The 27,523-nt window shown below is 34.7% G+C and overlaps 1 protein-coding gene across 9 annotated transcripts in view; it reads left to right on the top strand.

The window, feature by feature from the left end:
- Nucleotides 1–27,523, top strand: part of Dmd (dystrophin) — a 2,209,767-nt gene that overhangs the window by 1,622,029 nt on the left and 560,215 nt on the right. The window lies entirely within an intron of this gene.

Genomic DNA, 27,523 nt, shown 5'->3' on the forward strand with positions numbered 1-27,523 from the left:
CATTGTAGTGCAAGAGAAGGTCAGAAGAGGGTATCAGATCACCTAGAACTGGAGTTACAGGAAGTTGTGAGCCACCATGTGGGGACTGGGAACCAAAATCTAACCCTCTGTAAAAGAATTAAATGTTCTTAACTGCAGAGCCATTTCTCCAGCCTTTTCTTTCAGTGTTAATTACTAGTTATAGTGAATTGTTCCAGATAAATAGAGCTTATATAGTGTGTGATGGTGTGTTCGTGTGTGTTTGTGTGCAAGAGGAGAGTGAAAAAAAGAGAGGGGGAGGGAGGAAGAGAGGAAGGTAGGTAACTGGGGAGAGGAAGACAAGGAAAGAAATTCTGAAGCATTGATTTACAGAATTGTAGGAGCAGACAAGTTCAAAGTACATAGGACAAGCTGGCAAGGCAAAGGCAAGGGAAGTGTTGATGCTGGATTTCAATGGAAATCTGGAGGCAGAGTTCCTTTCACTCCTGGGGACTTCAGTCTTCCCTCTTAAGGCCTTCAATTGATGGGATTATGATTTTCCCCATTATGGGATGTAATCTGCTTTACTAAAATATTAACGACACATAAACATACCTTCACAGGTCTAGACTGGTGCTTGGCTAAACAACTGGGGAAAATTTATCAACTTAAGTTTCATAATGCCGTGCACTCTTTTAGATATAAATCTCATGATTCATTTTAATAAAATACAGTTAATAAGGGACCTGAAATATTTATTAAATACTAGAACTTCTCTTTAATATTCTAAAGAATCTCAGAATCATCAAAAGAATAACTTATATATAAAACATCTTAACTATAAAATGCAATTAGAGGGCTGATGAGATGACTCAGCTATAAAAGGCACTTGCTACCAAGCCTGATGACCTTAGTTTAATCCTCACGACCTACAATGGTACAAGGAGAGAACTGACTCCTGCAAGGTATCTTTGAACCTTCATACTCACATTTGTGTGAGCACAAACAATAAATAAATAAATATGTAAATAAATATAAAATATTTAAATCAAATATGTTTATAATCAGTCTATAAGTTGTGTTGAATGTATACTAAATAACTATCATGAAAATAACCTTAATGTCTGTTTTCAATTGTGAGGATTAATAGAAAAATATATTTAAATAATCTTTTACTTGAATAATTAATTTTATTATACAGGTTTATGTTAGGCCCTTTTCATGCAAGTATGTAATGTACTTTGAGCTTATCCCCTCCATCCCTCAACATCTTCACATTTCTCACACCTCCAGTTTTCCATTCATCTCCTTTGTTTCCAAACAGTTTTGCTTCTACTTTCATACCACTCCACATACAGCATTTAATGTACCTATTAAGTCTGGGACCCAGAGGTGAGAGAAAACATGCAGCCTTTGCCTTCTGAGACTGACTTAGTGTGCTTAATATAATTATCTCCAATTGTACCCATTTTACTTAGAATGACATAATTTCCTCTTTATGCTGAAATGAGTTCCATTGTATATAAATGACATTTTCCATTCCTTAGCTGATAGGCAGTGGTGCAATAAACATCAATGTGCAAGTATTTCTGTGATTTTTTTTTAAATTTTGGACAAATATCCAGGAGTGGTATAGCTGAGTCATAAGATAGATGTATTTATAACTTTTTCAGGAATCTCCATACTGGCTAGCACATTCTGGACTAGTTTACACTCTCACCAGCAGTGTATAAGGGTGGCACCTTTATCTATAGTCTCACTGGTGTTTGTCGTTATTTTTTCCTTTAAATTTTTTTATTCATTTTACATGCCAACTACAGATCCCCCTCTCATCCCTCATCCTGCTCCCCTCCCAGCTTCCCTCCACCAACTCCCCTTATCCCCTCCTCCAAAAGGGTAAGGCCTCCCATGGGGAGTCAGTAGAGCCTGGTACATGCAGTTGAGGCAGGTCCAAGCCACTCCCCCAGCCTCAAAGCTGTGCGAGGTGTCCCACCATAGGTAGTGGGCTCTAAAAACCCAGCTCATGCACCAGGGATGGATTCTGATCCTACTGCCTAGGAGCCCCCTTAAGCAAATCAAGGTACACTGTCTTGCATATGCAGAGGGCCTAGTCTGTTCCCAGGCAGGTTCCACAGCTGTTGATCTAAAGTTCGTGAGTCCCTACAAGCTTGGTTCAGTTGTCTCTGTAGATCTCCCCATCGTTATCTTGACCCTCATTGCTCATAAAATACCACTTTCTTCTCTTTGACTGGACTCCCGGAGCTCAGCCTGGTGCTTGGCTGTGGATCTCTGCATCTGTTTCTGTCAGTTACTGGATGCAGGCTCTATGACGACAGATAGGGTGTTCACCAATCTGATTACCATTGTAGGCCTGTTGAGGTACCTCTCCACTATTGCTAATAGTCTATCTAATCTGGGGTCGTCCTTGTGGATTCCTGGGAATTTCTCTAGCACCAAGTTTCTCCATTACACCATAATGTCTCCTTCTATCGAGATATCTAAATATTTAAATCCAAATAAATATCTAAATGTTTAAATCAAATATGTTTATAATCATTCTATAAATTGTGTTGAATGTGTACTAAATATCTATCATAAAAATAATCTTAATGTCTTCTTTTTCAATTCTGAGGGTTAATAGAAAAAGATTTTAAATATTCTTTAAAACTAAATTATCAAATCCAATTGTGTTCAGCTAATATTTTAAATGAATATATACAATGAAAAATCAATTTTATTTCAATTTATATACTTCAAATTAATTATATAAAGTGTTAATACTTGCCCATTTGCATTATGTTTAATCTTAAGGGAAAATATTTAAGTTAATAAATGTACTCATCCACTTTTAAAATAAATAATGAACACAGTTATTAAGCCAAGTAATAAGAATATGTTAATATCTTATGTATGCTAGAATAAATACAGTAGTTAAGGACACATAAAAATTTCATACACAAATGAGCTAATAATACAAATATAAGCTAGAGAAAGTTGTGCTAACAAAAGGAGATTCCAGATTCATAAAATTGCTACCTGTATGTTAGTTTGACCTACATATAATTGCTTCGCATGTCAATCCAACCTCTCATGAGACTATGGCAGGAAGTTTGACTTCCAGGTGAAATTAGCATAGATAGTGCAATTCTCTTTCTGCATTGCTTTCAAATGATAAACTCAGAATCTCCAATAATATGTAGGTGTTGCATTAGACAAAAGAAATCAAAAGCTTCCCCTTGGTGTAATTTAACCAAGAGCAAGCTCAGATTTAAATTCTCTACTCCTGTCTCCCTATATCTTCCATCATCCCTATCTGTCTGGTGTATGAGTCTGAATCTGTGAGTGTCTGAATTCGGTCTTGAATATATTTCTGCCCATTCCTCTCTCCATATCCCTAACCAAGGGCTTTTCTCCTTCTATTTTGAACAGCACAAAAAGCATTACATGCGGAAGGAATGGGATTCTTTATAGAAACTTTTATAAATGATTTATAGAGGTTTATAAATGATTATGTTGCTGACTCTAACTGACCCCAGGTGATTCATTTAACAAACAAATGCTATCAAACAATATCCCTATGCTATGTCCAATATTTATGGTGGGTATTCATTATATAATGTTATTTTCATCCTACTTGTTGTTTTCAGCAAATGGTTATCACACATACAAACATTGCTCTCTGGGTAAGGGGAATGGAAGAGTATATAACTTCAAATTATAGCTATGTATTTCCTGATTTGATAAATGTTGATATATGGGAAATCTAAGTCAAGTAATCTTGTCTGTTTTATTGTTCTCTTAAAGGAGGTTAAATAAACAGACTGAGTACACAGCAGGAGAGCAGTGTTAAGTATGAATTGAACCCAAATTATATTAACTCAGTCAATCAAAAGTTCCAGTCTTAGAATTTAAGATATATTTTTATCATAATGCATTGTCATATCTCTTCTAGTCTGTCTATGTCTCTCTGTCTCTGTATCTCTGTACCTATGTCTCTCTTTCTGCCTGTCTCTTTTTCTGCCTCTCTGTCTCTCCATCTCTCTCTCTCTCTCTCTCTCTCCTCTCTCTCTCTCTCTCTCTCTCTCTTCTCTCTCTCTCTCTCTCTCTCACACACACACACACACACACACACATGCACATGCACATACTTTAATTTCTTTTTAGGAATGCTGTAGCATTATCAATATTGGATCTAAAACTAGATTTGTTAGAGTTAAGCCAAATGTCTCTGATATTTACTTAGTTGTAGTACTACCTTTGGAAAATTATTTAATATGTAATATACCCATGTACATAGTTACAAATTATATATTTATATATAAATCATAAGATACTACAAATATAGTTATATAAAGTACCACATTCTGATCATGTCAACTAAAATCAAATGTATGGGAATGAATTGGCTCAAAAACTGTGGATCCTCAGAGGAACTAATTCATATACCACATAAAACAAAGCAAAGTCACATTTAAACCATTTTAGAAAGATATGAAACTAATATGGAAATCATACCAGAACATAGTAGAAACAAAGAGTCCACTATTAGAAATGGTAGAATTTCAGTTCAGCTAGAGACAGGAAAGTGGGGAAACAAGATAATTTATTACTTCTTAGGTGCCACATTCATTAAGTAGCAATGCCAGAGGTTAAGAATTCCAATAATTTCTGTGTAACTTCATGTACTGCTCTCATGTCCTTAAATGAACCATAAACTTCAAACTGTTAACTTTAGCTGGAAGGTTTCTCCAGTCCTGCCTGGCCCCGCAGTCCCTCGGCTGCTTATAAAATAATCATTCAGAGGCTTATATTCATTACCAATTGCATGGCCTATGGCAGGCTTCTTGCTAGCTAGATCTTATAACTTAACTCATTTCTATTAGTCTATAAGTTGCCACATGGCCATAGCCCTAGCATCTTGCTGCTCCTTCTGCTGTGGTTGGCATCTATCTACAGACTCTGCCTTTCTCTTTCCTGTCTCTCCTTAGATTTCCCACCTGCCTCTAAGCTGCCTTGCCATAGGCCAAAGCAGCTTTTTATTAACCAATAGGAACATATATTCACAGCGTACAGAAAGACATCACCAGCAGTTAACACCTTTGAATTATTGAAATTCTAGCATAATGTTATGAACATAACATATATACCATAAATACTTACTGATTTAATGGACGGTCTCATGAAGGAGATGGTTGCTAGTGTAGGCCACAAGTTACCACGAACATGTCTATGTTTTTTAGTTACCATTATGAAGAACAAGCATAAAGAGATCAATAAAATGCATTTCAAAAACAAAAAAAATGGAAACCAAAGTAAAGAGACTTTGACTTTGAAATGACAGGGTAGTTTTCAATCTTACAAGTCAGGGAGTCTTGTTTTAATAGGACAGATTTGAAAAGCACCTTGGACTGATATGTTCACATAAATTATCCGTGAAGAATATGATTTGCTTGGCCATATGATATGGCCTTTAGTTAGTTTGCATGTTGTTCTGATTTTAATGATAGAGAACTTTTACTTTGAGAAATTCAAATCCCTGTCGTCATAATTCTAAATGCAAAGGAAAGTAAAATTTCACACGTACACACACATGCACACATGCATTGTGCATGACTAAGTAACTGTTATTTCTACAGCAAGCAAAACACATACCAATTCACAGCAGCTCGTAAGATGTTGTGACCATTAAAAATATTAAAATCAATTGCCTTACACTTCCTTATGTAGGTAAAAAGTTTTCAATATTTTAAGACTAAAAACAGCCAAACCAACTATGATACTTTACATCAGTTAGTAGTAAAATCTTAAACAGTCACTGGAGAGTAATTTATTTTAACTGTACTCATTGTATTTATATTTTAATTAAATGGCATCATTTCTTTTTTATGTGTATCTGATTCTAAAATTATATACCATAAGTTGCATGGTGATTTACCATAGGTCAACTTAAAAATAGTTTTTATATATAGAGATTCTATAATGTTTCTACATCATAAATGTAGGATTTAGATTGTAATTTAAAATTCAATCATACAGACTAATGGGTTTATGAAACTACTCAGAAGAGATATAGTTTGTTGAATAACAATTTCTTATTTTAAACCAAAATTAGTACTTTTGAGCAATAAAAATGATAACATTTTCAAAACTACCTTATTTAAATCTATATTGAGAAAACATGCAGAATCTTCCTATCTCTGCATTACCTCAGTATAATCTTTGTCTAGTTCCATTCATCTACCTTCAAAGTTTATGATTTCACTTTTCTTTTTTTTTTTTTTTTTTTTTTTTTTGGTTTTTCGAGACAGGGTTTCTCAGTGTAGCTTTGTGCCTTTCCTGGAGCTCACTTGGTAGCCCAGGCTGGCCTCAAACTCACAGAGATCTGCCTGGCTCTGCCTCCCGAGTGCTGGGACTAAAGGCGTGCGCCACCAACGCCCGGCTATTTCACTTTTCTTTTTAGCTGACTAGTACTCCATATGTATACATAACACATTCCCATTCCATTTTCCATTCATTGGTTGAAGGACATTTAGATTGTTTCCATTTCCTAGCTATCGTGATTAGAGAATCAAGAAACATGGCGGACCAAGTATTTGTGGAGTAAGATATTGAGTCCTTTGGGTTAGGCCAAGGGTCATATGGTGGCTCTGTTTCTAGATTTTTGAGTAAACTGTACGCTACTTTTCATAATGGCTGCACCAGTTTACATGTTTCTTGATTCTCTAATCACAAATTTATATTTCCTTAATTGCAAAGGATTTTCACAAGTTTTTAACGTATTTCTTACCCATTTTTTATTTATTATTATGACAACTTTCTGTTAAGATCTTTATCCATTTTTGAAATAAAAACTAATAAAGAATTTAAACTATTGCACATGCTAAAGCAATTTGAACAGTTATTTCATTTAAATAGTAGATTTATAGTAAAATAGCATACTATGACAATAATAAAATATCATGAAATTGTGCTCACAAATGACTTAAGTTCAATTAAAAAAAAACATACAACAGTGGTTGTTCCAACTCTTTCATATAAGTAGCAAACAGCTTAAAGGTAGCACCTTCCTTTAAAGAACCTATAAATTAATGTTAGTACCTACAAATAATCATCAAATGTTGACCAAAAGCTTTTAAAGTTAGGCATAATGGTGCATGCCTATAATACCAGCACTTAAGCTGAAGCAGGTTTTTGTGAGGCCAGCCTGAGCTACATAAAGAAACCCTGTCTCAAAACTTTTTTGTTTACTTTCAAGTTTATATAAACAAAGTACAGACTAACCTTCTAAAATTTACAGGATTTCTGAGAGTTAGGGCTCTTTTGTATATATGTGTAAGTCTCCAAATGTTTAATAATTTACTTTATATAACATAATCAAACTGGAGTAAAAATAATTTACCTATTTCCCCAAAATTTGGTGCATTACTTTAAAAATATGATGTAAACTTTTTCCTTAATGAGTTGTATGAATATATAAATTATATGAATTGAAAATATGCACATAATATATTAAAATTTTCATTCAGACATTTATTAGTGTTCATTATGTACTTAAGAGTGTGCAAAATGCTTTAGTAGGAATTATTAGTTATAAAATTTAAAACAGCAAAGTATTATACATAATATATGTACAATATAAGGAAAATATAAACATGTTTATGACATATTTTTTTATTCATTCAGTTCTCTACACATCCATTCATTTATTCATTGCTCATTACTTCATTCAATAACTATTTAGCTGAAGGGTGTAGACGGAAGTTTCTCCAGTCCCATTGGACCCTGCAATCCCATAGCCACTTTTAAAATAATCATTCAGAAGCTTAATATTAATTGAAAACTATATGGCCTAGGGCTCAGGCTTCTTGCTTGCTAGCTCATGTAACTTAACTCAACCCATAACTATTAATCTATATATCACCACGTGTTCCATGGCTTTATCTGTGTCCCATTACATGTTGTTCCTTAGAGGGTGGGTTGGCATCTCCACCCACTCTCCTTCCTTCTCTCACTATCTCTCTTGGATTTTCCTGCCTGGCTCCATCCTGCCCTGCCATAGGCCAATGCAGTTTTATTTATTAGCCAATGGGAACAACACACATTCACAGCATATAGAAAGACATCCCACACCAGAAGGTAAAGAATATAGATAAATGAATCACTGTGTAAAGGAGTTGACAAGCTAGAAGTTATGAGCATACTGAAAAGAACTTTGATACAAAGCAAAAATGAGGTATAAGCAACAAAAAGAAGTGCAGGCACAAAAGAGATTTGGTCTAATGTGGCAAGAATTGTGCCTGTTTTGTTTCATCATAAATTTCCCCAAACCTAGGTCACTTCTGAGCACAAAATCAGTTTAGATTAGTTTGAGAAAAGAAAAGAAAAGCTGCACCTGGACCTTAGTGCTGGAAGAAAGGACATTTTCAGTTAGATTCAAAAAACACCATTGCATCCTAACAATGGCAGTACTAACTTAAATCAGATATTTTTTATTCTTCTCACTCCTCACTCTACTCGCATTTAAAATGATCAGGATAAGAAATGGAATGTATTTCGAGCTGGAGCTATAACTCTTCAGTAATGCAAGATGGGATGTCCGGCAGAGAACAGCCACTTACATCATGACTGGGATGAAGAAAAGCAAAGAAGGCTTTGGGGATGCAACTCAGCTGGGACAGCTCCTGGGTTCTGTCCAAACATCATGAGAAAACTGGGTGTGATGGAGCAATCTTGCAATTCCAGCACTTACAAGGTTGAGGCAGGAGAATCAGAAGCTTAAGATCATTCAGCTACATAGCAAGTAGAAGGTCGCCCTGCTCTATGTGATACGTTGTCTCAAAAACAAACTTGGCAGGTTATACTAAATGAACATGAAGTTGAGAGGGGGAAGGAAGTAGGAGTAGATCTAGGGGGAGTGAATTGTATATATATGCAGGTATAAAATTCTCAATATTGATAAAAATATTACACTTCAAACATTAATAAACAAAAAATAAAATAGCTGCTGGTAAATAAGTCAGAAGACTGGAAGTCAGAGAGGAGTAATGGAATCCCACAACACATTACTGATCAAGGTATGAAGGAACATGCTTCTGGGAGAATAATTCTGGAAGAAATATTATATTTTTCTAGAAATAAATATTAAAGTGATAAAGTATTGAAATACACACTCTAACTTTAATGTCTTAAAATGATAACAGAACTTTGTATTAGCTTATGGTGGCCAGAAGTGACATGAAAATTTCCCATGCAACAGGAAACTTAAGCAAAGATACAGGGAGAAATAAAGGTAATAAAATCATCTTTCTACATATATGCCATATGAATCCTTATTAGTCCTCATACAATTTATGCATTTATAGACGTTTTTAAAAAAATAAAGCTATGAAGATATTCACATCAGGATCCACAAGAGGACAATAAACTTAACAAATCCAGTATATTACAATCAATTGTCACTGAAATAGGGAACAGGGATATATTAGTTTAACCTATATTCTAATAAAATTATTTGTGAGTGAGATGAGTGTTTGAAAACTTGTATAACATAGGGACAGTAAGTAATGTAGCTGGAATTATGAAGGATTCTAGAAAAAGCCTGATTGCTGAGGAAGATGGCAATGGTAGTCGAGCAAGCTTGCTGTATTGTGCAGCTCTGACAATGAATTTCCAATGATCTTAAAGTATGCTTACATGAGACAATTACAATACAATACCTTGGTAGAGCCCACCAAGAATTTAAATCATTGGTCATCTATGGCATAGTATGCCTCTATCACATGAAAATACCAGGATTAAACATATAGCTGTGCATCCATCTTTTATTTATTTATTTTTTGGCATTTGCTGACTTAAAACTATTTATCCTTCCCCCCAACCAGATATTTCATTCATTTAGTTAAGAATATTTCACATAATTCTAGTCTTTAACTCTCTAACTTAGGAATTTTAACAATATTGGCTATAAACAGGCAGTTGACATTCAAGAAGAATACTATTCAATACCATGTGGACTGACAGATTTTCAAATATCTTTATAAGTGCATGTGATGAATGCATATTGCCCCAAACAAATCCTTTACATCCTCATGGTAGAAACCTTAAGGATGAGGAAAGTGGGATGTATAAAGTTTAAGTTAAATAACAGGTGGATGTTACAATTAATATGTGACCTCAGTTTGACTAACTCTGAAATATGTACTGTTAGCCTGTGTGTTCGTCATTTTGAACTGCACATTTTAATGAAGGTTTCCCTTTTTATTAAGAAATTTTTTATTCATTTTACATATCATGGAGTTTCCTTTTCAGTGTCTTGCTAATACTTAAGTCACTTTTTAAATAGAGAGAGAAATGTAAAATCCATTTGGCAGAAAAACTAACTTGGCAATAAATATTGGGCCATAAGCACATGCCAAGTAATTATCAGAAATCCTTATTTTTTGCTACTTCACAAGTATGATCTTAAGATAATGGGGTGAACCTTGCATTGTGAGGCTTCATGAGGTTTTACAATGTGATATGCTTTATGATGTGACTTTAAAAAGAAAAAAAAGATTTGTAAAGCATTCTGGGAATGTCTGCCAATTAAAATCTGGAGATTAGCTGAAGGTTTGCAGCAATTGAATTTTGAATACAGATGGTGCCAAATTGAGCGTTTCCATAGCAGCAGACTCTTCCTTAATAACTTTTAGATGGGAGGAGGTACATTAAAGAGGAAACCATCTTTCTACAAATGTAAATTCTTCCATCATGTCCTCAGATTGATTTAGAAGCTAATTAACTGATGGTTGTTGTAAGTAGATTTGACTGTTACTATATTCTGAGAAAACATTTAGAGAATATGAAAAATAAATTTTAGGAACCTTAGAAAGACAAAGAGTGGTATGATTTAAAAAGCATTTCTTGGTCTACAGCCAAATATGATTTTACATTAAGTATCACTAAGTTAACATTGATTTCTGGACTCCAATAGTTTATCCTTAACTTTTCTAATTACTAATGAGTTCTTATTCTTAATATCTTTGTAATTTATACTAGTTAAGATTTGATTATCTAGATATGATCAAAGATAAAGGTAACTCATACAGATTTTAAATTCCTCCTACATTCTTCTTTCAGGTTTATATTACTTTCTCTTGTTATTTGGTGATTATCAAAATGTTCATGATGTAAATCATTTCAGGTAGAGCCTCATTGTTAATGTTCATATCAGGCAGTGGTATTGTCAAAGATCTAGTGTCCAGTACTCAAATTTGCACAACAAGCAACCAAATTTTGGTAATTTACCTAAAAGTAACCATTCTGAGTGTGGCCCATCTACACAAACTGAAAAAGCAAAATACTGACATCAAAACCATTTGAAAGAAGAAATGAAAGGTTTGAACTCTTACATTAAAACATTGCATTGTTATAACAATAATAATTTTTTCATGGTGTCCAAGACAAAATTATACATTACAATGCTTGATGCTGACTATCAGATTTGACAAAGCTAAAAAGTGGTGTTACATAATGGCACCTTAACTGAGAGAAGCTGGATAACCTTAATCATCTTTAAGAGAAACAGAGAAACAGACCATTTATCTCACATGGTACCAAAGATATAATGACACATACTTGTTTCCTGGTTTTCCTTTCCGACTCCACACAGCAACTCACTCCCCACCTATATGACAGTATCACAGAAACACAGGCACACAAATATACAGGTCTGCATATTTGCAACACACACACACACACACACACACACACACACACACACACAGGTGATTATCCTTGCTCTCCTCCTGTGTTATGCCCAAATTAAAACTCAAGTACTTTAATATAAACTAATCCTTTAAAGATTTATATTAGCATATTATTACCCATTACTTCTCTGACTGATCTAGCAATGTGATCACTACTTTGTGAAGCACACTACTAGACATTTGTGAAATAAGTGTCCCTACAAAGATTTTAAACCCTATTGAAAATGTATGGGGCTTCCCACAGCACCATGAGAAAATTTGATATAATAATGAGGCTTTGGAATGCTACAATTTTAAAAGATTTCCACAGTTGGTACAAATTCAGCCAGCCTATATTTTGCACATGTCTAATACTATCCATCACCATTTTATTTCTACTTTTAATATAAAAACAAACTTTTTTACTTTATTTCTGAAATTTTAGGTTTACTTAAACTTGTACATATAAAGAGATACTGAGGAGATACATAGGTTGAGAGAGGGATGAGTATATAATCAAGGTATAGAATAGAAATATGTATTTTATAAAGAAATGTGCTGTTAAAAACTATAAGGTAAGTGTATATATAAATAGAAATATAGAGCACAGATGTAAAGCACTCTCACATGTCAAAACAGCATGATATGTAACTTGAATAAAAGAAGTACATTTATCTCTGACACATACCAATCCCAATAATGTTTATAATTAATCCTGACCTGGGTAAATTAAAGAAAAAATGATACGCTTCACATTCTTTCACTAATTTTTCTCTAGAATCATTCTTGAATAATAATCAAATAATCACACATAAAAAAATCAAGTCCTAGTGTATTATAATGTAGCATAAAGTATCAGATGGGAAGGAAGTAAAGAAATTACACCTTCAAAAAAGACCCAGTTCATATGTATAAGGGCTAGACTTCTTGAACTTGGCACTTACTAATTAATTTGACCCTCTTTAACACTGAGAAGATAAGCATAGGACTAATGTAAGGCTGTCTATAAAGTTTGATTTGAAAAATAAAATCCTAAAAACAAAGCAAGCAAGACAATGAGAACAGGAAAGGAAACAGAAAGGCAAAGGAGACTATAAAGTGCTTGGTTTGAGAAGAAATGGAAATTAAATAAGAAATTTGGCATTAAACATTTTTACTATTAGCTTTATTTAACTTTATAATTGAATTATTAATTGCAAAATTGATCATAGAAATATATAGCATTTTCTGATAACAATATAATGAAAATATTAATTTAATTTTTAGGAAATTTATTCAGGGTTTTTATAATGATCTGAGAATGAACTACAGTAAGAGTATTTACCTACCATGCGCAATGTCCAGGGTTCGATCTTCAGCACTGTCAAAATAACAAAAGAATAGTTTATTCTTGCCACAGAATGTTTCAAAGTTCATGAGAATAGGATTCAAATAGTAATTTTTAGCTTTGGGAATAGATATACATGCTAAGAGCAAAGGAGAATACTGACTGATTGATGTCTATGACCCTAACTTTATAAAAAACAGAATCAACAAGACACTATATAAATAGACAACACATTACAATATTTAACACTTATTATTTGTGAAATACATGTGAACTTAGTTTTTCCTTTGTACCCATTTGTGTTTTCCAGTGCAAAAGAATCAAACGTGTTGAGTTTATACACAGAACATATAATTATAAACATATTGTAGTGTTGTGGTTTCTCAAACTTTTTTCCAATGCTACCTCATTTTACACTCTTTAAAAAATCAAACACACATACTCTTTATATTATAGCCCTTAGGGATACAGTAAGTCATTGTATACCTTAATATATCTAAAAAAATCTGTCTTTCAAAAGTATCTGTTTACTCACCTTCTGGCATCATTGCACATTGAGAAGGCAAGAGCCAGAAGTTCAGATATAATTGAGTAAGTTTGGGGTAGGAAGAAAGCAAGTACTTTGTAAAATAGTGCTTAGGAATGTGAAAAGTGGTAAGTAAACACCCAACTTATTTTTTTAGTTTTTCAGACACTTGAAACATAAGCATCTAGTTTAGGAATACTATTAATGAAGGAATACTTACAAGTCTTTACATATGAAGGACTTTCAGTTTTGTGTCTATCATCAGGAGTGTAGAAATTTGAAGAATGGAGTACAACTTTCAGAAATATATTTACTTCCTTATCTTACTTCTGAATCGTTCCCTACCATACTATTTGTTTCTACATAGATTTCTTTTAATCACTTAGGAATTATGGGGGAAGTACTAGGCTAACATCCTGTATTTATAACTCCATTGTGGCTATTAAATTGTGAACTAAAATTCCACAAACCCATAGTACCTTGTTGTGGTTGATATATTGTGCACCCCAATAAACTTATCTGAGAGTCAGAGAACAGAACAGCCACTATATTAAACATAGGTTTATGCAGTGGTAGCACACACCTTTAATCCTAGCATTCTGGAGGAAGAGATCTGTCTGGATCTCTGTGAGTTCAAAGCCACACTGAAAACAGCCGGGCACGGTGACACACACCTTTAATCCTAGGAAGTGATGGCAGGAAGTAGAAAGGTATATAAGGCGTGAGGACCAGGAACTATAGAGCCTCTTTAAGCTTTTAGACTTTTAGCAGCAGTACAGCTGAGATCCTTTCAGATGGGAACTCAGAGGCTTTCAGTCTCAGGAAACAAGATCAGATGAGAAATTGATAAGGTGATGTTGGATGTGGCTTTTTCTGTTTCTCTGATCATTCAGAATTACCCAATAGGTGGCTCCAGATTTGTTTTTATTGATAAGACCTTTTAAGATTCATGCTACACCTTGTAGGTAATTTTCTTCAATCAGACAATTAGAAAAAGGCATCTGATGATTCTAAGGTCATTTTGAAATTGGTGGGTTTTTTGTTTGTTTGTTTGTTTGTTTTAGTTTTGATACTATGTTTTTTTAATTGTTGGTTAGTTTTCACAACACAAAAGTTTTCACTTTTAATTTTGAGAAAACTGGGACGAGTAGAAGAGGTACTCAGCAGCACAGCAGGCTGGAAAGCAATTAGGAAGGCGCTGTCCTGTGTGGAAATTTTCATGGACCTCTCTCGTTAGCTATTTCAGCTGTTTTTAATGTTCAAAGTGAACAGAATAATGAACAGGCTATTTAGGAGGTTTTGGACTGAGGGGAGAAATCCTTTCATTAGGTTCCAAATAACAGCTAGCTTATTAAGCAGCAAGAGATGGAGATTTTGTAGAGAAAAAAATAAAAGGATGAACAAAAATAAAGCATTGAAATTGAAAGGTCAGTAAGTGGCAGCAGCAGGTTAATATCAGGTATGTTTTGTGGGAAGAAACTGAACTAACTTAGTTCTGCACATCTTTCTAATACCTATTATGAAAAACTTAACATTATGTGTATGAGCACCAATATTTAAGCAAAAAGTTTTCCTCTAGACAAATTTCTAAAATGGCCTAATTAAATAAAAAACATGGAACCAAATATAGGGCTGAAAGCCTTAGATCAGAGAAATAGGGAAAGCCACCAACCAACCTTATCATACCAACTCTGCAGCTTAAAATGGCACGACTCTGTCTACTCAGGCAGAGTCTGAGTACTACTTATATGTCTTGCTTTTCTGCCCTCTCATTGGCTCTTAGCCAAGCCACCTCACTTCCTCTTCCTACACAGCTTTGTCACTGTCTGTCTGTACAGACCTCCAGATCTCTGTGGTTGTTACTGGGATTTAAGGTTTGTGTCACCATGCTTGGCTCTGTTCCCTACTGTGACCTTGAATACACAGAGTTCCTGCCTGATAAGAGATTGAGGGCTTGTGCTACCTGAGTTCTTTTTTACTTAAAATGGCTGGTCTTTTCCCTCTGATCTTCAACCAAGCTTTATTTATTAACATACAAATAAAATATCACATTTCAGCACAAAATATCACCACATTTTCCCTCAACCATGCTCAAATTAAAAGATTCCATAGATGACTTTGCAGGTGAAGGTATGAGTTAGCATATATTTTCTATTTCTTCATATAATGCCTATCTCTACCTTTCAAAAAAAGTATAATAGTTTTTCAAACTGAGAAAAAAAAAGGATCATTACTATTATTCTCATTGGAATCAGTTTTGCTCTAACATAACAATATACTTGTCATAAACAGGAATTTTCTATTGACACTAGTTACAAATAATGAGTCATTTCAAGTAGACTATAAAACACAGGAAAACTAGAGAATCAGGTCTAATCACAGAGAATGTTGTTGAATTAAAAGGTAGTAAAACCAAGTGATTTTGATGGACATAGCAGAGAAGAAAAGACGGTAGAATTTTGGAGAAAAGCAAATATTTGAGATTTTATGAAGTTGTTTATTTTTATAATCATATTAAAGGTATAAATTTGAAGTCACTCAGTGCAAATCCATGTTCTGACCTTGATGGCTAATGAGTCCAATCACTTCTGAAAGCTTTTTGTTTTACCAAGAGTTTTATAAAATAAATCGAATTTTAAGGGAAAAAAATTTCCCCTCCTATAAGCCCAACTTAATATTCTACTAACCTGGCTCCCTAATAGCTTGCATAACATTCCTCTTCCTTGTTCCCTATTATTTCAAAGGTTTGCTCCCACAGCCTATGTTCCTTCCATAGCCAGTTGGATTTTTCTTTTAACTTCCACAGTGAACACTCTAAGTATGTCTCTTAATTTTGTGACTTCTCATCATTTTTGACACTTGTTCTCACTAACAATTTAAGTATTGTTGACCATGCAAGACCTATAGCTGTCTTACTTGAGAGTCCAAGTCATTCTTTTTCTCCAGAACATTCTGTCATAAATTCAGGAACAATGTAGAACCTTTCTTAAATTTCTCATTTTAAGCTTTGCATTTGAGTCTCCTCTCTTCAGACAATAATCAATGTCATATGTCAAAATGTCTTCATGATTTGCCTTCTTGGGGAACACCAATATTCAATAGCCTAATATTCAACATGAAACTGTGGATTCGTTTTGTTTCCAATAGAAACCCTTTCACCCTCTGAAAGCAATAGAATAAGTTTTCTTATTTATCTGCAAATAGATTAAAATTGAGCTTTTAAAAGAGTCAGGCATGGAAGTCCTAACACAGAGTCCAACAGCAAGTATTTTGCTAATATTACATGCAGCTTGTGTTCTATAAATGGGAATAGTGATATGTGCATACCTTCCTTAAAAAATGGTCACAGTCAATCAGTTACAATTCCTTCCTCCAAAAGATTTGTATGGGTTATTAAGTTAGGGTCATCTGGGAAGAAGTAACCTCATATGAGGAATTATTTCAATCATATTGGTCTGTAGGCAAGTCTGTCTAACATTTCACTGATTAAGAGCTGATGTGAGAGGGCACAGTTCACTGTGGGCTGCACCATTCCTGGGAACTGGGTTGTAAAATGAGCAAGCTGAGAAAACCATGGAGATCAAGACATTAAACAATATTCCTCCATGATCTCTACTTCAGTTCCTGTCCTGGCTTCTCTTTTTGATAGGCAACAGCTGTGAGCTATAATAACTTCTTCCCTACCCAAGTTGGTTGTGGTCATGGTGTCTATCTATCACAGCAATAGAAAACAAACTAATACAGTGGGGTAAGGATGGCAGAGTTGGGACTTTGATTTTTTAAAGAGATTGCACCTAGCATATACCCAACAATCAATTCTAGACATTGTCCAGGGGTTGGCATTGCCACATGCTTTCCATCCTGCTCATAAATTCTTCCCGTTTGTCACCTACCATCAATCTGTGCCTGCATGTCTCACCTGATATCTTCTTCTGAAATTCTATCTTTTCTTGTCTCACTCCCTGAGTCTACTCTTCAGTTAGTAGTGCTATGACTAATCTTCATATTAGTGTCACTCTCTATCATTGCACTGAGAAAGAAGACCCATATCTTTACCATATCCCCAAAGACCCCAGCAAAAGAAAATGATTCAAGTACAAATGAATATGGAACTATATCATTTACTTAGAAAATATTTACTTATGGACTAAGTATAAGTTATTATAGAACATTTATTACTTATTATACACATTCTAAGTCAAGCTCAGGAGCATGATACATTATCAATGAAAATTTGTGATGAATTAATAGACATTTGAACAAAGTCATGATACACACACAACATACAAATATAAATAAAAGACAAATAGTTGTCAGATATTTCAATTGCTTTTGTTATCTAAGAACATAGAGAAAAATATTCTCTTGTTTGATACCAAGTTCTGTAAGTGTATCTTGTCTTTTTGCTTAGGTTAAAACACAACTGCTTTCTATTTTCAAAAGAATTATTTGCTTGCTGCAATTGCAGAATGATGATGTTATTCTATCTCTCATCTTAAGGAAAACAGCTACAGTACTTTATATTTGCTATTATTTTGAAATTCACAGAGCACTTTTTATCTAAATTATGTCTAGTCACATTTCTCTTTGTGTTCTTTACTTTGGGGATTCTGGTTTGGAAGAATTTCCTTTTAAATTTAAGGCAATTAGACCACTCTTTTTGTATATTTCTTGGCCATATGTTTCACCGTGGTATTGTCTCTCTCATGGGTCTTTCTTCTCTGTATGTACAGCTATGATTTACCCAAGGTACATGGACAGTGTAGAATCCATAAAACCTATTTTTGTTTTGTTCTCTGTAAATTCAAATGTTTCATTTAGAAGTTGCAATGCCACTTTACAAGTTGTACTGACATTGAAAGTTTATTTACATAGTTTGAATTATAGTATTTTGTTACTTTTGTCACCATTTGGCATCATTAGAACTGGCAAAGAATTATGCTTGTACCCCTTACATTTCACACAATATAATTACTGTTAAAGTTCATGAATTGCTAATGTTTCAATAGGCAAAATTAAAAATAAAACTGAAAATGGGGCCTACAAATGTCAATTCCAGGCTTTGATATATTTCACTTTTTAAACTTTCATTTAATGCTTTACACTAAAATGTATTTTGGAATTGATGACACTGTCTTTGCCTTAAATAACAGATTGATCTTTACATGTAACCCAGTAATTTGTTTCTGCAGAAGGGAATTTGAAGAATTGGGCTACACTTCCATCAGTTCATGTACCCTTAATACAGAAGTCCTATTTTGACAAATTATTTGAATATAAATTTTATTTTCACGGAACTGATTACATATATGTAACTGTTTTCAATATTATATATGTCTTTGAGGATTTTTGCTTTTATAGTAACAATTTATTGATCATTTACATATGATATCTGTCTTTTCTATACATTTTTAAAATCTCCGCTTATCTACCATACTTGTGATTTCTCCTGCATACATAAATGTGTTGCCCATTATCAGGTAATTGTCTTTTGGTGGGTAAGATAGACACTAAGTAGACAATTATTAAAGAGTACAATCTGTGTGTTCAGAGGTAAAGGAAGCAAACAAAAAGAAAGTGATTAAGAAACTCAAATGGCAAAGCGGCATCAACCTTGGGTTTAGTCAAAGGAAATGATCAGGAAGACAATTGACTAATGATAGTGATGTTGGAGCAGACAGTAGACCTGAAAAAGTAGGGAAATTTCTGAATAAACAGAAAACAAACACATGTGAAGTGTGTAGGTCAGATAACATACGCTGAAAAATCCTATGTGTCTATATCACTTGAGAATGGGCTTTATGTCAAGCATCAGAAGCTAAGAAACTACAAAAAGTAAATAAAGTCTCCTTCTTCAAAGGTCTTGTAAGCCAGTGTGTCATTTTAATTATACCTAGAAAGCACAGGGGGTGTAAAGTGAATCGAATTTTAGACACGATGACAGACAGAATTAGATTTTTATCTTCAAAAGGTTTCTTTGACCAAAGTAATGAAGATGGATAAAAAGTACAAAAAGCTAGTATTATATTAATAATTTGCATTTTTGGCTACATAGTAGAATCACTCCAGGGAGCTTTAAAAAAATGCTGTTGTCTTGATTCCACCCCAACCCAATTAATTCAGAACCTTTGAGACTAGGTCCCAGACACTGGTATTTTTTAAAAGTACCCCAGGTAATTCAAATGTGTAGAGAAGCTTATGATCTAACAATTAGAGAAAGCAACAGGGGGGTTTTAATTAAAGCTGCACAAGAAAGAGGTAGTCAGATGACAGAGAAGTTAGAAGAGCAATTAAAGAGGTTGAAAGGTTGTATGACTTGGCATAGTCTTTGTTGAAAGACAAGAGGTAAGTGGAATTGAGGATGGTTTGTACGTTTTCCCTTAAATGACTAGATAGAGAAACAGATGTGTCAGTAGTTAGACAAAGGAAGGGTGAAGGTAGTATGCTAGATTTTGGATATGTAGACACTTCCAACGTGATTTAGTAGGCGTCCAGCTCTGTGGACCTCAGGAGATTGTCTAATAGAGAGATTTGAGTGAACTCCCCCTAGATGAAGCACTATATGTAAATGAATTCACCAGGGAGAACACGTAAGTGAAGGGGAAATGAAAGAGACCCCCTAATGAATAGCAATATTTAATGAGTGGACAGAACAATATGAGAAGTGGACAAAGTATTAGAAGAAAAGGAAAGCATGACTCTATTCTCAAAGGAGGAGACTTAAGAAGCTTTTGTCACTAATGACACATAATAAAGGGCACTTTGGGAAAATAAATACACACTGTACAGGCTCCAATGCTGCAACAACTTGAAGGGTGATGCTACCATCTGCAAAAGTAATTTCAGTGCCAAAAATCAATTTGCATTGGGTTGGAAATATCACCTGAGATATGACTGTGGAAACTCAGGGTGGAGACTAGTGCTTCTCAAACTTTAGCATGAATATTAAATCACCTAAGGAATCTTGTTTAAAATGAAGGTGCTGATTTGGGAAATTGAGGGAAAAGCCTGAGATTGTAAAATGACATCCAGCCTACAAGTATATATATACTGCTATGATCCAAGCCATCTTTTTTTTTTAATATTATTTATTTTATTTTACAATACCATTCAGTTCTACATATCAGCCACGGGTTTCCCTATTCTCTCCCCTCCCACCCCCTCCCTTTACCCCCAGCTCACCCCCCATTCCCACCTCCTCCAGGGCAAATCCTCCCCCGAGGACTGTGATCAACCTGGTAAACTCAGTCCAGGCAGGTCCAGTCCCCTCCTCCCAGGCCGAGCCAAGCGTCCCTGCATAAGTCCCAGGTTTCAAACACCAAGCCATCTTTTAAGCAGCACTGTGTATAAACCACTGTTCTGTGTAAGAGAAATACAGGATTTGCCAGGTGGGTGGGAGGGAAAGGGAAAACTATGGGATATGTTGATTGTTTGATTCTTGTCATTTTCTTTTACATAATAGAAGTAAATATGTTCTAGACTGAGATTAAAGATAGAGAAAGGATTGAAATACAGTAGCTGCCATCACAAGAAATAGAAAGACTAGAAAATAGAGCTGGTAGATGGGAGGCAGGAGGAGGGAACTGGAAAAGAGGAGGGAGGGGGAACTGTGGTAGGTATGTAAAATAAAAGAAAAAATGTTAATTAAATTTTAAAAAGAAAAGAAAATAGAGTATAAGAATGGATCCAGGTATGGGACAGAGGGGCATCTCAATCTGAAGAGAAAGAGGTGAGGAAGAACACATATATATGATTTTCTATTTTAGTGAGAGTTTGTGTTCAGAAATTATATTTCCTTTATTTTTATTGTTTAACTTGAATGGAGAATCTGTGAAGTGCTCACATAACAATGATAGTGAGCTCACATCACTTTTCTGGTATCATTTGCCTTTGTTCATTCTTTAAAAAAAGTTTGAGAGTAGGGTATACAGATGAAATTATGTGTTCATTAAGGGAGAAAAAAATTCTATTAAAGAATGCATAAACTTTGTGCAAATTTGCTGTGATGGATAGGTGCTGTTATGTACATTGCATGTGTTTGGCATGTTAATAAATCTGTGGTGCTAGAATTGTAATGGGATCTAACTGTGCTTCAGTGACGTTTTTCTATACCTTTTTAGTCTGCCAACATTTTATTTGCTATATTTGATACCTAATTAGGCAATCACTGAGTTATTGGACAGATGGATTATCCAACAATACACTCTGTTTGTAACAAAACTAGATAGTTTCTTTTTGGTGACTTGCATGTGCCCTAGGAATATAAACTGAAATATTTTAATTATAATATTAATCAGCTTTCTGATACTGCAATAAATTCTGGAGAAAGGTTGTGTTTTGGCAGTTCAAGTCCATAATTGGGTAGGCCTCTTTGTGTTTTTGTGTCTAGTGGAGCACACCATGGCAGGAAACACATAGACACAAAGCCACTCATCATCTCATGGTCAGGAAGAAAAGGACAGTGGAAGAAGGATCTACAGTCCTTTTGTAGGGCTCATTGTCAATTATCCAAAGCCTGGGTCATGCCTCTTAAAGATTTCTAGACCCCCCTAACAGTGTCAAGCTGGAGATGTAGCATTTAATACATGGGTATTTGCAAGTACTTATAAGTTTCTTCATCCAACTTCAGGCTTTCATGTAAACTAAAAGTCTCCCAATTTTAAAAATTATATTTCATAATGAGAAATTTCATATGGTTAATAAGCAGAATAGGACAATAAACCTTCATTAGAAGACTTATTCATTATCTTCTCAATAGGACTATTCACCATACTGTTAAAATTATCACCCATTCTTTTCTAGCCTGTTGATTGGAAAAGGAAGAGACCAGCCTGTAGTCTATGTCTAGCTCCACTCCATGCACACAAGGTGCAAATTTAAACAAAACATTTTGCCAGTGTATTCATATAAATCCTGTTTAATATCTTTTCAACTTGCTTTTTCCAAAGCAAGTATTTTTTTTTTTAACATTGTAAAGAGGTGCTGGCAAATTCTACAACTGGCTATGCTGCTTTGCTGTAGAAGAACGTTTTACTTAACAATTCAATACTTTGAAATGTTTTAGAAGGGAAAGCAAACTGAAAGCATTGCAATGATTATCCAAGAACCCATCATTTAGTGTAGCTAGAGTTTTTCTGCTTTGCCCATAGTCAGGATAAATCTTTGTCACCCACCAGTCCCACAGCCACTCAGACCCAAACAAGTAAACACAGAGACTTATATTGCATACAAACTGTATGGCCGTGACAGGCTTCTTGCTAACTGTTCTTATAGCTTAAATTAACCATTTCCATAAATTTATACCTTGTCATGTGGCTGGCTTACCGGCGTCTTCACATGCTGTTGGTCATGGCGGCAGCTGGCAGTGTCTCTCTGCCTCAGCCTTCTGTTTCCCAGAATTCTCCTCTCTCCTTGTTCCACCTACTTCCTGCCTGGCCATCTACTTCCTGCCTGGTTACTGGCCAATCAGTGTTTTATTGACCAATCAGAACAATTTGACATACAGACCATCCCAAAGCAATTTAGAATCCAGAGCATGTTTCTTTTTTCTCACTTTATCTCTTTGTTTACCCACAATGCTTATTATTTTCTGATACATTCTAAAACAATTCTGTGATATAAATTCATTTTTCCTTAAATACAACATATATTTCTTTCTCTAGAGGTCATTATTCAATGACATTTCATTTGTCTATGCTAGCTTTTGTTTAACATACATCTAAGTATTCCATTTGATGAGGTTTGATGAATAAAACATACCTATGTTGTATATGCCCCTATCAAGATACACAGAGAAAAACACCATCAATCCAGAAAAGGACAACAGTTTTTAAGGTTGGCTTAAGCTTACTTTATCTGACTTTCCACAAGACTTAGTATGTGACCATAGGATTCCCAAGGTGAAACATGAGTAATGATCATCTAGGGAAATGATATGGCTCTTAATGTGCTGTTTGCACATGAAATCACAGTGTTGGCTAAATTCTTCACAATCCTCAATCTCTCACAGAAGCATCAAGAGACATGCATGTCACAGCTTGTTACAGCTGGAAAGAGCCCTGGGGCAATCTGCTTGCTCCTTGTTTCATCAGAATTTAAGAAGCCTGGGAAAAAATTATATAAGTAGATAATTGCCCATCTTCACCCCTATAATTGAGAGCAAGTTAGGGACATGATACTGATAATAAATTATAACCATTATTTCTTTCAATTTTGTAGATTACTGATCTTTTTCGTTATTACCGCTATATTACAATATACTTAGTATACAAATAACAGTAAATTAATGATGCTTTCCATGTTCCAAACAAGTGATAAATGTTTGGTTGATATTCTGAACATTTTTAATTAAATCATTTATTTTGTTTCTAACTTTTGTGAATTTAAATGTTTGGTTATCCCCACAATGTAGATATTTGGAGATATGAGGAAAAGCAGATAGTCTAATAATAGTGACTAGGACTTCATGATGTCCCCATGATTTCTTTTTTTTTTTTTTTTTTTTTTTTTAGCTTCTGATATATTATAGCATGGACATTTTACACTTCATTTTCACTGCAACCACATTCCTCCTCTCTTCTTCCTAAAAGGAATAAATTCACTTTTATACCAGCTATGTGCCTCCTCCTCTTCTTCATGAATTTGTGTTGAGATTTCATTTTCCAGAGCTTACATATTGATAGATCATCCACAAAATCACATCTAATTGCTTCTTGGAAACCATAGGGACATACATCAATATCATTTATAATTTTGATTATTATCATTTTGACTTGGTCTTAGTTCCTTTGAAGTTTTTGAAAGTCTAACATTATATAGCTTGGAATAGCTGTATCTAGCTCAGTACAGGTGTACAGTAATGGCGAATTTTTTGCTTTATTCCCCAGAAGACAGTCTGTGAGTCCCCATGTTTTTCTAACCACAAAAAGAGTTTTCAGAGTTCATTGTCTTGACTGTAGTTGGGATGGTTTTTCTTTCTGTCTCCTCACAGTTGTGTATATCTGTTCTCTACTTGCTCACGTGAACTCAGATTTTCCTCCAGTGTAAATGGTGAAGTTTGGCATTTTCTCCTTGGAATACTTGAATCCTCTGTGGAATCATTAAGATCCACAATGTGTACCACTAGCAGATCATGGATGTATGTTAACAACTAAATCTGTTGTTTAGTCTTTCCCGTGTAGAAAAGCAGCCTAACATGGTCGTTTATGCTTATGTCCATCACCAAGTTTATTCATCACTATAAACTTGTACCTAGCCAGCTGTTAATTGTTTTACTTCTGCAGTTGAGAAAGCTGAAGTTTGTCTAGGAAATTAACTTTTTCAATTAAAATTTGCTGTTGTATTACAAAACTAGTGCTTTAATCAGGACACACTAAAAATCAAGGTTACTTTCTAAAATTCAAAAGCACCAACTCCTACTTCTCGGGCTATTACCAGTGCTGAAATTGCTATTCTTTGTTCAGTAGCACTGTGTGTTCAAAACAGCAATCATTTCTTTAAAAAAAAAATAACAGTCCTTCCTGGGAAAGATGTAGGAATATATTTCAGACAAGAATGTGTATCGATAATCAAACATAGCTCTTTAAAAACTTGAAGTGAAGAATTGGTTAGTACTTAATCAACTGAACTGTTCCTTTTTCTGCAATATTGTGATTCTTAGCATGATTACTGGGTTTCCAATTTGACACTTCTAGAGACCTGTAAATCAGCACACATGCTGTGACCCAGTCTGTCATCTTGTGTCGTAGCTTTGGTTATTTACTTCCCTTCATTATCCAACATCTATTTACTGTGTAAATCAGTTGAGGAGTTTTCTGCAATGGACCTTTATGAGAAAAAATGTGTATATCTGAGTTGCTTTTCAATTACAAACATGCACAGATTGTCTGGGTTTATGTGCATATATTTTATTATTATTTCACTTTTGTATGTCAGTGGAATCTGATGTAAATGTAAATCTAATAGTATGGGCTCTACTGACCAAGTGCACTGTCATAATATATCTTTGATCAATCAATATCATGGGGAAAATGTTGCAAGTGTGATAAAATTCTGTAATTTGAATTGATGCCCGTTATGGACAGTTACTAGGTCTGCATGCTGTCCAACTACAACACTAAACCATTTCCAAGATAACAGCTTCACTTTGATGATCTTTAGATTATGTGCCTTCTTTCTTTTTTTTATTTTGCAATTTATTTATTTATTTACTTTACATTCTGATGCAGTTTACCCTCCCTTCTCTTCACCCAGTCTCTCCCCCAACCCCAATCCTCTCCTCCTCCATTTCTATTCAGAAAAAGGTCTGGATGGATATCAACAAAACAGAGCATATTAAGTTGCAGTAAGACTAAGTAACTCCCTCTTGTATTAAGGCTGAGAAATGCAACCCAATAAGAGGAATAAGATCACAAAAGCCAGCAAAAGAGTAAAAGACAGTACCTACTCCCACTGTTATGAGTTCCATAAGAAGACCAACTGTAATATGTGTTCAGAGGACCTAAGTCAGTCCCATGCAGGCTCCCTGGTCATTGGTTCAGTCTCTTTGAGCCCCTTGTGAGCCCAGTTTAATTTATATGTGTTTTTTCTTATGTTCTTGACACCTTTGGCTCATACAATCCTTCCTCCCTCTCTTCATCAGGATTACCTGACCTTGGCTTAATGATTGACTGTGGGTCTTCATCTTTTTCTATCAATTACTGGATGAAGCCTCTCTCCCAGTTAGGCTGGGAACCAATCTATGAACATAGCAGAATATCATTAGGCATAATTACATTGACTTTTTTTCTTCAGTCATATTTGGCTCTATACTATGTCTCTGGGCCATCCAGCCTATGGGTTCTGGTGTTCCAGGCAATGTCAGGGATGTGTTCACTCTCATGGCATGGGTCTGAGCCTGGAACAGTTATTGGTTGGCCAGTCCCACAATCTTTGTGCCACCCTTACTACAGCACATCCTGTAGGCAGGAAAGATTGAATATAATGTGGCTGAATTGGTGTTCCAATTCCTCCACTGGAAGTCTTGTGTGGTCACAGGAGATGATCATTTCAGTCTATGTATCCCCTATTGCTTGGAATCTTAGCTGAGGTCATCTTTGTAGATTCCTGGGAGTTTCCCTTGTACCAGGTTTCTACCTCTCCCCCAAATGACTCTCCCTTTCTAGTTGTCTCTTTCAATGATTATTTTTCCAATAAGAATGACTCAAGATTTGGAGAAAGGGTTGAATTTTTCTTTCCTTTTAAAAAAGTTATTAACATTTGTTTGTTTGTATGTACATACATATCTGTGGGGGTACATATATGTTTGTGGGTGTGAAGGGTACATGCACCATGCAGCACATGTAGAGGCTAAAAAACCAACTTTATGGCATGTAAATTCTGGGGTTGGAACTCTGACCATCAGGCTTGGAAGCATGTGCTTTGTAGTACAGCAAGTGCTTGCTAATGTGCACTTAAGGAAAGTACCAAAGGTATATAAATTGGTTACTGCCAGCATCTATTACAAACCCTATTCTTGTTTTGAAGTATCCATTGTGTAGAATGAGAGATAGAAAGTTAAAGATATAAATCATAATAGTATATGGTGTCTATGGTTGCACAAAGGATGATCAAGAGAACTTTTTGTCCTAATAATTATATTTGAATATGCAGTTAGCAAAGATGGACTTAGAAGGAAAAAATGTATATATCTTAAACCATATATATATATATATATATATATATATATATATATATATATATTCTGCTAAAAAATCCTCTGGCATAATTAGGTCCTTATATACATCCTTTGGAATATCTATTTTATTTGCAAATTCATCATAAAAATAATTGAAACAGGAAAAAGCAAAGATACTGTGCCAAAAATGTCTTGCTATGTATAAGAATTATGAAATCATATCTTCTGAATACCATTCCATTCCATTTTTGGTGAGGTTTGACTCTATGGGCTTTGGAAGATTATTATGTAAAATCTCCTTCACAGTGGCA

This window comes from Peromyscus leucopus, chromosome X (assembly GCF_004664715.2).
Source record: "Peromyscus leucopus breed LL Stock chromosome X, UCI_PerLeu_2.1, whole genome shotgun sequence".
Lineage (NCBI taxonomy): Eukaryota > Metazoa > Chordata > Mammalia > Rodentia > Cricetidae > Peromyscus > Peromyscus leucopus.